This window comes from Erpetoichthys calabaricus, chromosome 8 (genome assembly GCF_900747795.2).
Source record: "Erpetoichthys calabaricus chromosome 8, fErpCal1.3, whole genome shotgun sequence".
Lineage (NCBI taxonomy): Eukaryota > Metazoa > Chordata > Cladistia > Polypteriformes > Polypteridae > Erpetoichthys > Erpetoichthys calabaricus.
Genome location: NC_041401.2, coordinates 123,231,218 through 123,249,433, shown reverse-complemented (window position 1 = coordinate 123,249,433; position 18,216 = coordinate 123,231,218). Strand labels below are relative to the sequence as shown.

The 18,216-nt window shown below is 37.6% G+C and overlaps 1 protein-coding gene across 4 annotated transcripts in view; it reads left to right on the top strand.

The window, feature by feature from the left end:
• The window catches only part of chd5 (chromodomain helicase DNA binding protein 5), a 92,368-nt gene that overhangs the window by 16,131 nt on the left and 58,021 nt on the right, over nucleotides 1-18,216 (top strand). The gene's annotated exons all lie outside the window — the stretch shown is intronic.

Genomic DNA, 18,216 nt, shown 5'->3' with positions numbered 1-18,216 from the left:
TGCTGCCTCCTATAATGCAAATAATGGGCTCATTAAAATTTTATTTTAAAAGCATATGTGTTCTTTCTTAGATCTGCTCATTTCAATTAAGGGATTTAGGAAGAGAATCCTATCCCCACAACATAGGGTAAAAGACAGAAGGGAGATGGGTCAACAGTCCTTTGCAGAGCACACTAATGCTTGTTTTAGCATTCCCTCACACTGAACCAAGTGTTGCATGTTGGTAGGACTTACAAATAAGAATTTCACTGTAATCGATACAAGTGTTATTACTAATAAATCTATGACATGTGAGTTGGGACCAGAAAAGATGGAGCTTAAGTGTATGGACAGTACTGTAGGCTTTTAACAAGACCAGTGTAATGATACCCTTAAGAGCTGGACAATGATTTCCCTTTTAGCATAGGAATTGCGAGCAGCATGCAGGAGGCTGCACACTTGGTAGAAATTCATAAATTAAGTGTCTTGAGAGATACTTGGGTTATAATTTCTGAGAGAATAATACTAATGGGTGGAATTATAATTATTTTTCTGTGATAGTGTGCAGTATATATACTGTATGTTCCTTCTGGATAGCAAAATGAAAAATCACCTGTTAGTTTCTCATGATTCCTGCTTCTTACTATCTTGGCAAATCAGATCATGTATGTTTGTACATATTAGTGAGCAATTCTGTACATATCTGGTCTAGAGAAACCCCTTTGCCCCACCCAAGAGTAAATAAACAAGTCTTGTCTAGACATGCTTATGTATATTGGTGATGCAATGATGGCTGCCCTTATAATAAGCTTGTTATGCAAACGTGCCTGTTTGAATTCCTCCCTCTCATTGGCTGCCCAGTGTAAGAGTCCAGACACTTTACAGTTCTGTCACCATAGCAACGCAGATGGGCTGCTTTTTTGAGGAAGTGCCCTCCCTGTTGCATTTACAGCTGTGGCCTGATTGTTCTGCAGTAGGCAAACCTTGGCCCTTTTCAGATGAGTCACTTAACTCCAAATTGTCTCAGAACAGAACCAACATATGAGGACAGTGGCTGCTTGAATTTCAAGTGAAGAGAAACAAGCAAGTCTGTAAATGAAATTACATATATGTCTTTATTATAACAGAGTTTATATTGACATCTGATAGGCTACTTGTAGTCTTAGACTGAGAGCTTGGCAGGCATTTGAACCCTGCGGAGCATATTAAGGGCCAGATTTGTCAGTAGACCACAAAATTAAATATCATTTTTCAGATCACAAATGGATCATACTGGTACTAGATGCAATTTTTCACATATGAGAACAGAACGGAAGAATAGATGTAAAAGGACAAATAAGATGTAATCTGAAAAGTCATCTGGCACCTTTTACAGAAAGCACTACCAAAAAGCACTTTGTAAGCAAAATAACAAAAACAGTACTACACAAAAACTTGAAATGTAGTTAGTATTAAATATATGTGATTATAATATATTGTAAATCAAGAGTTACTCTGGCCTAGAGTGATTCTACAAAGAGCTTGAAAAAGTACAGATAACAAAAATATACAGTGCAAAACTGTCAAATGACCCAAATAATCTGTAGACAGTACATTAAAGTAAAATTTGGCTCATTAAAATCAAGTAGTCAGTTCTTAACAAATAACAAAACATAATATCCTTACTATTTCCAAACCTAATTCTAAGCAATTTATATTTATGAATAATACTTGAAGAATGCAAGAGGAAAAGTGTAGGTCTCCAGGGATTTTTTCAATAGCACCTCATAGACCCACATTGTCTAGGGTGAGAGGTCAACAGAATTAGAGCATGCTGGAGAATTATCATTCACTTCAGATACAATACAATATTTATTTATTTTGGTATAGCCCAAAATCACACAAGAAGTGCCGCAATGGGCTTTAACAGGCCCTGCCTCTTGACAGCCCCCCTGCCTTGACTCTCTAAGAAGACAAGGAAAAAACTCCCAAAAAAACCCTTGTAGGGAAAAAAATGGAAGAAACCTTGGGAAAGGCAGTTCAAAAAGAGACCCCTTTCCAGGTAAGTTGGGCGTGCAGTAGGTGTCAGAAAGAAGGGGGTCAATACAATACAATATACAGAACAGAACAAATCCTCAATACTGTATAAAAATAAAAAAATTACAACTATGGAGCAGAATTTAACAGTAGATGATATCACATAATATGATTGGGATTTGTTTAGAGTCCTGGAGACCTCAGATAACCTAGGTTATAAGCAGGTGTAGGCATTTATTAAGCAAGTATTTACATTACAGTTTCAGTTTCTTCTGTTATATGTTATTACAATACATACAGTATTTGAAGAGAGAGAATGAGTCTCATCTGTTCTGGATAAGTTGCTGTGAAATTATGTTCATACTGAAGATGATTTCCAGATCAGAGAGGTGAAATCAGGCAAGATGTACACACTGTCCATGGCCATCAACCCCACAGTTTAAGGTTTCCAACCATTTTCACGATGTTGCACAGCTCAATGGTGGTTCTCATAACTCTGAGGTAACAGGTAGGAATCAGCAGCCACAACAGGTTGCCTCAAAACCAGTACCCAGAAAATGCTAAATTAATAATAGTGGCATACTCAGACATTAGGGGGATTGAAAACACAGAGTCTGTTATGATGTGTTGCCTTCCAGGTGCATACTGTAGTCAGGAGACCTCACTAACTAGTAGGGAATGTCTGGGACAGGCAGTTTAGGACAGGTCAAGTTTAAAATTTCACATAAAGGGACTGACAGTAGTGTAAATAGAAATATACATTACAATGTGCAATGTTAGAAAGCCAAAGTAAAATGAGTATTACTTTAAATAAATACTTTCCTTAATGCTGGGAGTGTTAAGAATAAAAAAAGTTAGAATTATATGTAACTGTACATAACTGTGATATAACAGAAATAAAAGGAACCTGACTAAATAACATAAATGGGTAGGGGAATAATATAGACAATTATACATTTTTTAGTAAACAAAGGCAAAACTGAACAGGTAGGGGATTTGCCATTTATGTAAACCAGAATAGTGCAAATCTTCAGTTAGATAATGGAAAAAGCTTAAGTGACGATATCTGGATTTGACTAGACAGCATGAGGAATTCAGGCCTCATATTAGAAATATTTTATAGATCCTCTAATGCAAACAATACTTTCAATGTACATCTTTTTAACAATATTAAAAAAGGCAAGTTCAGGTGGGCATATTATAGTCATGGGGGACTTTTATTACCCATAATTAACTGATCTAGCCTTGCAAATATCAGAATACAATAGCCAGTGTTTTTGGAGGCAATCGAGGTCTGTTTTTAATACAGTATGTAAAGCACCAACTCGGGGGGATGCCTGTCTTGATTTCATATTCAGCATTAATCAGGATATTATTTAAGGGATAGATCTAGTAACATTTGACATGAAATTAAGCAGTTAAATTTAATTTTAGTAGAGCAAATGTTTAGCAGATGCGGCAGAGCCTAAGTAAGATAAATTTGGATAAACCTATAAAGTGTGGAGACAGTTGAAAAGATGTGGAACAGGTTTAAAAGTATTTTACATGTAATGCAGGACAAGTACATCCCAAAATTTAGGAGCAGTAGGAAATTATTTTTTAATATTTTTATTTTATTAATTTTCATTGTAATCATTCCATACAAACAGATCAATTTATAACCCAACAAATTTGAAAACAAATCAAACCCCACCCCTGAGAAGGAGAGCTTAGCTAAAGGAAAATTTCTTTAAGCTTTTTAATAAGGCAACATTAGACAAAAGAAGGGGAGAAGTAAATATCTATATAAATAAGAGATGAAGAAGGGAGTTAAATGCAATAATAGTTATTTCTCTTATTCTAAAATAATATTGATTAAATCCTGCCATGTTTTAAAAAAATTTTGTACAGATCCTCTAACTGAAAATTTGATTTTTTCCAATTTCAAATAGTATAAAACATCGGTTTCCCACTGACTTATAAGAGGAGAATTAGGATTCTTCCAATTTAACAAAATAAGTCTGCGTGCCAAGAGTGTAGTGAATGCAATCACCGTTTGCTTGTCCTTCTCCAATTCCAGTCCATCTGGAAGGACACCAAACACAGCTGTTAGTGGGTTAGGAGGGATTGTGATACTAAGGCTGTCTGAGAGGCACTTAAAAATTTTTGTCCAAAATGATGTTAGTTTGGTGCAGGCCCAGAACATGTGACCCAGTGAGGCAGGAGCTTGGTTGCAGCGCTCGCAGGTTGGATCCTGGCCTGGAAACATTTTGGACAGTTTTAAGCGAGACAGATGAGCTCGATATATAATTTTTAGTTGAATAATTCTATGCTTTGCGCATATAGAACTCGAGTGAATTCTCTGCTTTGCTACCTTCCACTCCTTTTCTGATATATTGATTAAGAGATCTTCTTCCCAATGTCCTCTTGGGTCTTTGAAAGGTAGGGACTCTAATAAGATTTTATATATTGCGGAAATAGTGTTTGTTTCCTCGGAATTGAGCAGTATTTTTTCCAGCATTGTGGAGGGTGCAAGGTGGGGGAAATCGGGCAATTTCTGTTTAACAAAATTTCTAATTTGAAGATAGTAAAAGAAATGTGTAGCTGGGAGGTTAAATTTTGAACGTAATTGTTCAAAAGATGTAAATATGTTGTCTATATAAAGATCTCTGAGCATTTTAATCCCAAAACTTTTCCAGGTATTAAAAACTGGATATACTTGCGAAGGTTGAAAGAGGTGGTTCCCTTGCAGAGGTGCCACTGATAAAAGATTTTCCATCTTAAAATGCTTCCTAATTTGGTTCCATATTCTGAGTGAGTAAAGCACAATTGGGTTATTAGTATATTTGCGATAACTTTCATTTATTGGAGAGCAGAGCAGGGAAATTAAAGTTGATATCTGAGATGGATAAATAAGGAGCTAAAAAGAAAGTTACAAAGAAAAAAAAAACAGCTATTTAAGACATATAAGACACATTACTCCATTGTTAACCTTAGGGCATATGAGAGCACCAAAGCAACAATTTAAAAGGATATTAAAAAGGCTAAAAGGCATTTGGAGAGAAATATTGCAGAAAAGACGAAAGATGACCCAAAGAGATTTGTTTAATATTTTAGTAGTAAAAGAGCAGTCAAAGAGGAAGTCTGGAGTATTGGGAACAATAAAGATAAGCTAGAATATACAGTGAAATACCAGTGAAACAGGCATCTAACATCGTAGACCATTATCATCTTAGGAATATTTTACACCAAATAGGTTTGGACAGCAAAGATATCTGAATTACCAGAAACTTATTTTGGCAGTAAACATCCACATTACTAACCGAGAATGCTAAACCGGATGGACGCAGGGACATCCGGCCATGGGCCGTAGCCGCAAAAAGACGTACTGCGCAGGCGCCCCAAGAAATGAGGCGCCGCGACCACAGAAAAAAGGAGTGAGCACAGAAAAAAGGAGTCAAAGAAATGAGGCGCCGCGACCACAGAAAAAAGGAGTCAGCACAGAAAAAAGGAGTCAAACGCAGGCGACGCACACAGCGCCGCACGAAAGCCATTGCACACGAAACTAGCACACAAAAAAAAAGAAGCCGCTCACGCCCCACAAATCCCACACCCACCTCCAAGCAACACCCCTACAAGCAGCGGACGGGACACACACAAAGAGGACGATTCAACAAGCCCCTGGCACACAAAAAAAAAGAACCCGCAACCCAACACCCGCCCCCCCCCCCCCCCCACAAGCAACGGACGGGACACACACAAAGAGGAGGATTCAACAAGCCCCTGGCACACAAAAAGAAAGAAGACGTGACCGCCACACCAAGCCCATTAGAGACGAAACGGGACAGACTACGGACATGGCACACGAAACGTTCACAACAACGACGATTCAGACCCACAAACACACTAACATCAATAAGAAGTGACACCCAAAGCCCGACCCACAAACACACTAACATCAATAAGAAGTGACACCCAAAGCCCCATTTCTAAAGGAACCGTCCGCAGACACCTGCTAAACGATTGCGCCACTTAGCTGACAACGCGTTCAATAATGAGTCCACTATTGAGGAAAATTCATTGGGATTAATGAATGTCATTTGCAATCATTGTCATTCTCTTAACTTCCCTGAAGAAACAACTGGCAATACAAGTAATGAATTTACACGTTGTTGTCAAAAGGGTCAGATTAGACTGCCTCCTTTACATTCATATCCTGAATATCTACAGAAGCTTCTAACTAACGATGTACCTGAAAGTAAAAACTTTATGAACTGCATTAGATCCTACAATAGTTCATTTGCTTTTGCATCTACCGCAGTAAATATCAGGCCACCAAAAGGCAATGGCCCATACTGCTTTCGCATATGTGGACAAATATTGCATCGCATTAGAACGGTGCACCCTGAAACAAATCAACAACGCATATATGCACAAATCTACACACAAAGCCCCATTTCTAAATGAACCGTCCGTATTAAACATACGTCATCTCAACACGTTCACACTATGCACCATAGGTGGATCTCATTACAATAAGGCACTATTAACCATTCAACCACAGAAAAAGCTCCATATTAACAGTGAGTGCGATCCTCCTTATTACTTATCCATATTTATCACGCTCAAGAACAAACAAGTCATAAATTCACGATCACGGGTACAAAACGATACGGCTCGGATAACGGGACCAAACACAATTCACACTATGCAGCATAGGTGGATCTCATTACAATGAGGCACTATTAACCATTCAACCGCAGAAAAGGCTCCATATTAACAGTGAGTGCCCGTCCGTATTAAACATACGTCATCTCAACACCTTCACACTATGCAGCATAGGTGGATCTCCTTACACTGAAGCACTATTAACCGTTCAACTGCAGAAAAGGCTCCATGTTAACAGTGAGTGCGATCCTCCTTATTACTTATCCATATTTCTCACGCTGAAGAACAAACAAGTCATAAATGCACGATCACAGGTACAAAACGATACGGCTCGGATAACGGGACCAAACACACGGACCCGCATGAAAAAACAAAATACACGGCGGCGCTTACAATGCGCTTCTGAACCTCCGGAAGAAAAAATGTCTTGGCTCCAAAAACGCAAAGCTCAACTAACACATTATCAGAAACGAGCGCATATGGACAGACACACTGAACGTAAACGCATACAGCGCGCGTCTCAAAGTGCTGCATCGAAACAGGCACGGATTCAAAACGAAACACCTCCCGTCTCAGACATACAGAAACGGCAGCGAAGGGACAAAATAAATAAAGGTGGCTGACAACGCGTTCAATAATGAGTCCACTATTCAGAAAAATTCATTGGGATTAATGAATGTCATTTGCAATCATTGTCATTCACTTAACTTCCCTGAAGAAACAACTAGCAATACAAGTAATGAATTTACACGTTGTTATCAAAACGGTCAAATTAGACTGCCTCCTTTACATTCATATCGTAATGAATTTACACGTTGTTATCAAAACGGTCAAATTAGACTGCCTCCTTTACATTCATATCCTGAATATCTACAGAAGCTTCTAACTAACGATGTACCTGAAAGTGAAATCTTTATGAACTGCATTAGATCCTACAAATCGGTATCCACTATGAACATGAACAGTGGCACTGCACATGACATCTGTCTTGCAAAACTGTTAATAATTGATGAATGTACAATGGCATCCACTCACTTACTCAACACCATTCATAAACTTCTACAAACGTTTATGAATAATAATCTTCCCTTTGGAGGAAAGGTACTTTTATTACGAGGAGATTTTACACAGTGCTTAGCTATTGTTCCACATTTCATGCGCTCAGCTATTCTTCAGTGCACCTTAAAATACGCAGACAATTGGCATTGCTTTCAAAAGATACAGTTAGTACAAAACATGCGATGTCCAGATCCAGATCATAACAATTGGTTATTACAACTGGGAGATGGTACACTCACCAATACAGATAGACTTCTCCCAGATATTATTACAATTCCTCAAGCCTTTATCTGCGCCAACTTAGTTACAGACAGATTTGGAATAGCAATCTCATTAGACCAAATGCCCCTTTTAACACAACGCACTATATTATGTCCAAAAAATATTAATGTGGAAAACATAAATACCCAAGTCATTGCATTACTTCCCGGAGAGACACAACTCTTTCTAAGCTCTGACAAACTTGACTCTGATCATGACAATAACCATCTTCATTGACCTTACAAGTTCTGACCTGGAATTACCTTTTACACTTAAACGGCGTGTGCAAAGAAATTTTCCAATAAACCTTTACACTGTGCCACACACTTTATTGTTTGCTTTCTATTTGCATCATCTACCACCTTCACACTATTCTATATCTCATTCATACATCACGCTCTTTCTCATTCCCAACACCAGGGGTTGGCGAGCGAAGCGAGCAGGGGGAGGAGCCCTCTAGTAAATGGTAAGAGTGAAGAATGAAAAAAAATGCATAAAGTCAAAATAAAAACAGGAACATGGCAAGGATACATATTGTCACAACTTCTGTTTAACGTTTATTCAGAGAAGATAATACTAGAATCAATATTGGGAGAACGGAAAGAATAATAATAAATGGTTTACTTCTGTACAACATAAGATTTGCGGATGATACTGCACTGTTAGCCAGTACTAGGGAAGAGCAACAAAATCTGCTGGACACAATGACAGATTCAAGTACTTGAATGGGTCATATTCAAATGTGAGGAAAACAGGGATTGTGGTTTTAAGTCAAAATAGTATTAACAACGATATTAGAAAGTACAACATTCTAATCAAACAAGTTATCAAATGCAACTATCTGGGAAGGTTGGTTAATGACCATTTTGATACTAGAATAGAACAAACATGTTCAGCATTTATACAAATTAGAAACCCAACTTATAATAGATAAGTGAATCTAAAATTGAAACTTTATAATTCTAAATTGCCATATTTGGTCAACAATTCTTTATGGTTATGTTTTATTCTGAAAAAGTGTTCACACAAGGTACTTTAACATCTTAGGTTTCTTTTATATTGGTGGAAAGGCTAATACTGGAAATGCCTAAACTGTTAGCCTTGATTCACACGTATGTCCTCCAATACTTGTTTATTCCACATTCAATCAGCACAGATTCTTGTATGTATTATATCTTGCTTTGTAAGTTGCTTTGAATGAAGGTATCTGATAGATAGATAGATTAATAAATAGGGGTGGGGTTTGATTTGTCTTCAATTTTGTTGGGTTATAAATTGATCTATTTGTATGGAATGATTACAATGAAAATTAATAAAAAAATAAAAAACTAAATAAATAAATCTGTCTATTATAAAAGGAAATCCTGGGACGAGACTTCCCCACGAGAGATAATTTCAGGTCCCATGAGATGAGACTTTTTGCCAAGAGACTTTGACAAGTCCAACCCTCCTCTCAAACATTTACAACCAGACCCACAGTCCAATCACTTCTTATTCGTATGAATGCTATTATCAGACACAGTTCCTGTGCTCTCAGCTCCAAGCGGGGTCAGAAATAAAAGACAAAAGAGTAGAAGACAAAGTAGAACATCATAAAAGGTTCAAAAACGTCGGCGCGATGCACATGCAGAGCAGGTTAGAGATTCTGAAAGTACTAACATTCGAAAGTCTCAAAAAACTGATGGTAAAGATCGCATTAGCGCTTACAAATGGAAATTATTATGCAGTGAAATAATGGAACAGCGAAAAGAAATAGAATATATGGACACAGGTGAACAGTATCATCTCCAGACAGAGGAGCAGCTTCAGCGACAGACTGCTGTCACTTTCCTGCTCCACTGACAGACTGAGAAGATCGTTCCTCCCCCATACTATGCAACTCTTCAGTACCACCCAGGGGGGTAAACATTAACATTATTCAAAGTTATTGTCTGTCTGTATACCTGCATTGTTATCACTCTTTAATTTAATATTTTCTTTATCAGTATGCTGCTGCTGGAGCATGTGAATTTCCCCTTGGGATTAATAAAGTATCTATCTATCTATCTATCTATCTATCTATCTATCTATCTATCTATCTATCTATCTATCTATCTATCTATCTATCTATCTATGACAGAAGTATGTAGTTATTGTTCGGCTTTAAACTTTAAGTCGGAGACTTGTAGATTATCTAATTCGTGTTGCCATCAGGGAAAAGTAGTGTTTCTTCCCAATGAAGAGGGTGTATTTGCGAGAATTAAAAGATTTGTTGTTTGGTGAAAGTGAAATCCACATACACGAGCGGCAGAGATGCGAAGTGGCTGGTGCGTAGCACAGGCCAGGGGGTTGGCGAGCGAAGCGAGCAGGGGGCAAAGCTCCCTAGTAAATAAATAAATAATAATCTCAGATACAAAGCAATAATACCTAACATTGGCTAAGGCTGGCTACCTCAACTTCAATACCTTACCAGGGACTAAAAGTCATTTCACTTACAAGCTACCTCTGCCATGATTTGCGGAAGTGTTGATCCATCTTCAGAATACTTCCCTAGAAAGGGCTACACTTCAAGATATCTTAGCAAAAGCCAAGAGCTGCCATAAGGACTGCTCCTGCAAGGTTTTTCGTACCCAGATATCCACCATTGAAAGGACTGTACAATCTAACAGAAGCCAATTGTTTACTTAAAAGCCTTCCCTTGCCAAATCATGGAAGGCTGTACTCGAATTGCTACTTCTGAAAGAAACTTGAACAAACACAGCTTTATATTATCTCTCATTAATCAAGTGTCAGTAAACAACAAGATAACTTCAGGAAGGTAATGACCAAACTTTATTTCAATTGTTAATTATGTTAATTTGCAGAAAAACAGGCATAAATGTTAGATGTGAAAACATACAACCTGAAAAATTCAAATTATGGTCTAACACCAATCTTCATATCAGGTGGTAGCTTTAGTTGTTGCAGTCTTTTTCTTCTTAAATTAGGCATGATGGTTGTAAGAATTGGGACAGCAGATGACAAAACAGAATTGTTTTCTCTGTCAGTTATGATGTCTCTCTAAAAATGCTTTTTAAAATCCTTTGAATTTATATGATATCATGGATGCTTTGTATAAGATATTGTTAATCAGTCAATGAATTGGCCAAATGGTAAGTTCCCATGGTCTGGCTGATTTTTAGTTATTTTTAGCTAAATATGAAACAAGTTAAAGTCCAAAGCTTCCATTTCACATATTCTTACAAGCATATACAGTACACACTTACCCAAGTTTTTCCAAGTTTAAACATATACATTCTAATTGTATTGATACCTCTTGTAGAGGGGCAAAATGATAGTACAAGACAAGATGAGAACCTTGGGGTACCACCTAGGCAACAGACCCCGTTTATTTATAAAAAAAAATTGCAAAGATGTCAACACAATTTAAACACTTCAATGTGCCATTTTAAAAAGAAAATAGTCCTCTTAGTCAGATATTGCAATATCAGTTTGAAGCTCGAATCAGCATAGAAACCAGCATAGAAATCAGCATAGAAACCAGCATAGAAATCCACATCAGAAGGCAATACCATCCTCTGTTGTCACTGTGCCTTTATATTGTGCGGAGCAGAAGGGGCAGGGCTTTTTTCTTTCTCGCACCCTCAAGGGGCAGTTTCTCATGACAGTGAGGAAAGAAGGAGACAAGTCTGTTAGTGGCAGAACCTCCTCTCCTCCCAGGGTGCTACTAATTACTTTAGGTGAGCCTGGAAGGTGACCCTCTGGCACACATGTGTGTCACTCTTCTTGCATTTTCTTTTATATTTGCATATTCGCCAGAATTTTTACCTAGTCTCAAATTCAACACTCTTTGAAAACTCAATTTAACTTATTTTATCTATCAAAAAAACATATGAAGCACTTGGGCTGAGCTCATTTGTACGTGTCAGTTGTTCAGAATACAGAACATTTTCATTGTACAATACACACAATTTGAGCTTTCCCATATTGGCTTTGGGCACACAGGTTAAGAGTCATATCCAATAATCATAAAATAAAAGCACTGTAAAATAAAACACACAGATTAAATATTATAAGTTTTATTTAGCATACTGTAAAAGCTACATTTTTATCAGAATTACTCGTTGTAAGTTGTTGTGAGTGATACACCTTAGGCAGGATAAATGCATTCGGGATGTGGATTTACTGGTTCATTCTGCGTATATCGTGGACAGAGAAAACCACTAATGAAGTGGTTCTACATAAATTGGGTCATACCCTGAAGATAGAAAATATAATAAAATACACATAGAAAAACACAAAAGTACAAGATATTACAATACATTATAAAAGGATATTGAAAAAATGTTCAAGAGGATGGAGAAAAACATCATAGATGAGAAATATAAGACAATGGACAGAACTTAACAGAGAACAATTGATAAAAACAGAGAGAGAGACAGACGGAGATATGCCATGTGTTTAGCCAGCTTCAGTCTCTGAGATGGCACTAACAGAGAGAGAAACAGCAAATGCTTTAAACTTGCATTTTTTGAAGTTTACACATGTGAAGAAGTCAATAACTTCCTAAAATTAACAGGAACTACTAAGAGGGTACTTAGTGATTTGGAAATTGTAGAGAGAGAAAGAAGTATTGCTTAAATTTAAATAAAAAGGCAGAAATATAACAAATCACAAGGACCAGATCACCTTTATCCTTGAGTACTTAAGGAAGTTAGTAGATTCATACTGTATATAACCTTTGGCAGCTATTTTGCAAAATCTCTGCCCACTGGGGAAATTCCAAAAGACTGAAAGCTAGCAAATATTATCTTGATATATAAAAGAGTGAGTCTGCTGGTCCAAGTAACTATAAGTTAGTAATCTTAATGTGCAGCACAGGTAAATTAATTGCAGTAATTATTAAGGAAAAGATCGATTAGCACATGTCTAGAGCTGGTGTATCAGCAAATAGTTAAAATGAGTTGAGACAGGAACATTGTGTTTCACTAATACAGTGTGCTGGAATTCTATGAGGAAGCAACAAAAGCATAAAAAAGAGCAGTATATAATATTATTTATCTTGATTTTCAGAAGGCTTTTGATAAAGTACCACATGAAATTAGATTAGATTTGATGCGCTTTATTAATCCCATGGAGAAATTCAGATGCATACAACAGCAAAAACATAAAAAAGAAGGATATGGACTCACAGGACAGATGACACAGCCAATCAATCAATCATTTAATAAATAAATAAATATTGTGCAGATTTTTCAAAATGAACTTAACATATACATCAGGATGAAGCATTGAATTGGCTGATAGCAGTGGGCAGAAAAGGCCCCCAGAAGTGCTTCTTAGCACACTGTGGTGGAATGAGCCTGGGGATAAAAGTGCTTCAAGAAAATGCCTCTTGGATGGGATGGAGGGAATTTCTCATGATGGCATCCAATTTTAACACCATTACCTTTTCCACAATAGCTTTTAGTGTGTCCAGGGTTCGTCCTGTGATGGAGAAGGGTTTCATGATAATTCTGTTCATTTATTGTGATTCTTTTGAGCTCAAGTTGCTTCCTTGGAGATTGCAGCAATGAACAACACACTGGCTACGGTGGACTGATAGAACATTTCTAGTAGCCTACTGCATACATCAAAAGACCTGAATTTCCACAGGAAGTCTGCTCTGGGCCTTCTTGTACAGCGCCACAATGTTTTCAGACCAGTCCAGCTTATTGTTTATGTGAACCCACAGGTACTTGTAGCTCTCTACCAACTCTATGTGACTGGTCTCAGAGACTCCTTGGCACGCTGGAAGTCCATCACCAGCTCTTTTGCCTTGTGTTAGTGATTAAACTAAAAGTGAGAATACTGGGCACGGTGCAAGGTTATTATTGTAAACAAAAACTAAAAGGTAGATGAAAACTATTAATAAAAAAAATTAATAAAATAAACCAAACTGAGATAAAAAAGCTATTAAAGTAGTAAAAAGACTAACTGAAATCCAATAATAAACTACTAAAAATGTTTTGAGTTTTCGTCACAATCTGACTTACGCACAGAATAATCTGGGCTGCAGCAGCTCCAAAATTGATCAGAATATGTTGTGGCCTATAGGAGGTGTCTTAGAACTCCATGTCCAGGATACAGCCCCACTAGCAACAATCCTGGGTTCAAACAGCTGTTTATTTTATAATAAATAGTTTGCACAGGCTTCATCCACAATCCACAGTACAATGTTATTTTTTTTCCTTTCTCTTCTATTCCTTCTCAGGCAAGCGTTATCTACCTCCTCTCCAGACTCAAGGTGAGGTCACTCCTTTTATGCCAGACCTGGCACTAATGGCACCACGACATTGCATCAAGGAAACACTTCCGGATCAAGCGGAGCCCCCTCAGAATAAAGACATCCATTGGTTGTTCCCTGAGGCGGCAACCACAACACCCAGTAGTGTAGCCTAGTGGGACTACAATTCCATGGCTGTCCTGCTGGTGTGCACATACAGATGGTTGATCTAGGGAATGGATGCTGACGCCTAGTGAATTGGGGGAGAATATAGAACTGATAGTCAGTCTTCCCCATTCTTTCATTTTGTTGTCCCACCCAGAAAAGGGAAATTTAGTCATCCTGGTCAGGACTTATGGGCCTTTTGGCCTGGCAAGCAGCCACCCTTCCTTGTCTAGAACCCAGTCTGTATTTAGCATACATTATGAATAAATATTTGTTATTTGTTTTTCAAAGAAACATTCCTGCCACTAGACTTGTTGACTGAGTCCTCTTTAAACCCTTTACCATTATCTTGCCTAATGCTAGACATACGTGCACCATTATGCCAGAGTTAATGCGTCTCCAGTAAATAGCAGCTAGTGACTGAGGGAGGCTGTTGACACAGCATTTTTGGCATCAGAATACAAGGCATGTGATGAAGAAATTGGTTTATTGTATGATAATAGTGAAAATTCTTTGTAAATTGACTGTGACAGCAGATTTTAGTGACAGATTCTAATGGCAGTGTTAGTGAACATACGAAGGTGATGGTTCTTACTGTGCATGGTGTAACAAGAATTCTGCATAACTTTCAAAGTTACAGTTCGCTGGAACTCCAGGGCGTAAAACAGATATATCAGACAGAGATGATTATCAAGGCATAATTCAAATGCCTGAATTTGAAATAAGCTGGGCAACAAAAACTTTAAATTATGGACAGAAAATCATGACTGAGTGTATTTCTCAAGTGTCAGCATTTTCATGAAAACAACTGTCACGTGTCCTCCTTACCTGAAATCACTGTCTTCGACTCATAAATCAGATTTGTGGACTTACTACGGATACAAAGGGTGCGTCGGTAAAGCACAGCTGGATAAAAGCAAAGCCGTCTTTAAGTTGTGCAACTCAGAAGTTAAGTATTGTGGTAACACAACAAATTTGAGAAGTCACTTATCCCCTTGTCACCCAGAAATATCGACTCAGTTGACATCCAAACGAGTAGAGCCTAAGCAATCTACACTGGAGATTATGAAAGTACTAAAATCTACACTTAACTACGAGCTTAATTTGCCTCATGTACAAAAAATAACAATATATAGCAGTTTTTATCTGTAAAGATATGAGACCCTACAGTGTTGTTGACAAAGAGGGCTTTCAACAAATGATACAGGTTTTGGATACTATATACGAAGTTAATGTGTTAAGTTATTGTAGGTGGGCTTTATGTAGATCATGAGCAAAGTATCTCCACATCTCTCGGGTCAGCAGAGAGAACAGCCCTAACTTGTGATGATGGACATCCAGGGCAGATGATTCCTATATGACAATCACATGTCATTACATTAAAAATGACAGACAAGCATGCTGCATGCCAGTCATACCAACAGCAACCTCACTGCCTTTACTATTCTGCACAGCTGCTGAGATGCTGGACATTTTTCCAAAAACCTTTCTAGTATCTCCAGTGCACTGTTTCTTTTGTGCGTTGGCAAGTGCAATAAAGATTACTTTTTTTTTTACGATGTACAGCTATGGTGGAAAATGTTTGCAATGTGAGTAACAAATCGAATTGAATTGGAACTTCAGTGCCAATACCCAGCCCTACTCATAATCTTATATGTTGTTTTATGGCTCTCCATTCCCCGCCTCCCTGCTCTCGCTTTCTGCTCATGGACTGCTTGCTGTTTATATGTAGTGGTTATTCAAGTCTCAGCTATCCCTAAGCTTTGGCAATATTTACTGTACTAGTTTTTTGTGGTTCCCTCATTATAGGTAGGTTGGTTCAGAACAATGAGTCGAGCCCAAGGACCCCTTACCCCCAATCCGTTGCTTGGTTTCCACAATCATGTGTCTCAGCACCTAGTAGAATCAATTACCTGATTTTTCATTACTGTAGGTGACAAAATTCTCTATACAAGCCTTCTTTCACTAAGATGTGTTTAGACATCAGCATCGGTGGTAAAAAATGACAAGGCTCTGTATTGTTTTTTTATATAATATTAAAAACTTCACTGTAGAGATTAAGAGTAAAAACCCCAGAAACATTAAAATTCACCTGCAGGGTCATTACAAACTGCCTACAAATTATTTCTGGACATAGAAGAACACAGTGCAAACAATCACAGCACATATGTAAGTCCAAGTCCACATAATGCAAGACAGCAACCATTAACATATTTTCAAAAGGGCAGCAGCTTGGGGAGCAAACTCAGCCCAACACAAAAAATGCAAAGAAGCCCACATGGATTTATTTATTGAAACTGGTGCCTCTACAAGACTATGCAACACACTAATGGGGTCTCACCTGGAGAACTGTGCACAGTTTTGGTCTTCATGTTACAAGAAAGACATAGCATCACTAGACAAAGTCCAGAGGAGGGAGTGACTAGGCTAATTTTGGGACTAAGAGGTGTGAAGTATGAAAGAGATTGAAAGAGCTAAACCTTTTCCGTTTAAGTAAATATGACATGACTGAAATGTTTAAAATTATGAAAGGAATTAGTACAGTTTATCCCAAATTTTACTTTAAATTCTGCAACGAGAGCATGGGGACATTTGTTAAGGGCAGACAAAACACATATTAGAACGTTTTTCTTCACGCAAAGAACCATAGACATAGGAAATAAATTCCGAAGTAGTGTGGTGGAGAGTAGGATTTTAGGGACCTTCATATCTTGATTGATTGATATTATTTTGGACAGTTTAGTTGAATAAGATGGATTTTTTAGCTGAATAGCCTGTTGTAATGTTCTAATGTATCTGAAATGCTCCTTCTCCTGCTAAAGTCATAATCATTCACATTCTACTCAGGTGTACCAAATTTAATATGCAGGGCTGATAGAGTTATGTTGAAGGAAGAGATAAATTTCAAAGATTTGGCGAAAATAGTTCCTAAATTTGTAAATGTCACGTGAAATACCTTCTTTTATGGTTCAGACTTAGTACTAGACTATTCTTCCAAAAATAACCCAAGCTTGCTCATTGTAGTAAACTAAATAGTACATTTTATTCATAACATACAAATATAGAAGATAGATGTGTACAAACTGATAGAGAAAAAAAAAATCTTGGTTCCGGTTCTACATCATTTCTCATACAAAAAAAGTTCTTCAGACTCCAGCAATGTATAAATATAAGAAATGTATTTAACAAAGATGTCTGCAACCCACCCCTTGCTTCTGGTATAGCAATCATTGGTGTGCTGACAGTCCTTTGATTGAATTTATTGCATATTAATATATAAAAGCCTGCGGGAGGTTGGCACCCTGCCCGGGATTGGTTCCTGCCTTGTGCCCTGTGTTGGCTGGGATTGGCTCCAGCAGACCCCCGTGACCCTGTGTTTGGATTCAGCGGGTTAGAAAATGGATGGATATATAAAAGCATAATTATGAACATATAACTGATAATATGTTAATCTATTACAGAAGATCCATGTGTGGGTCATTAGATCATCCTGTATTAGGTTACATAGAGAGAGATACATGATGATTCATTCCAAGGTCAGGGGCTAGCTGGAGGGACTACATACATGAATGAACTCAACATACTTAGAACACTTACACAAAAGTTTAGCAGACTAAAAATGTAACAAAGGTTTTCCACTACAATTCATATACAAACCCCAGAAAATAAACAACACAGAACACACTATAAATGTGAGATAACATGGTTTCTTTCAGTCTTTTGGTTATGAAAGGACAGAAGATTATGAGTTATGTTTCCTCTTATTAATTCTTGTCCAAACTATTATTCAGGACTAAGAGTGTTTCAAGTAATCCTTGATTACAGTCTACCTCCTTGAGCAATCA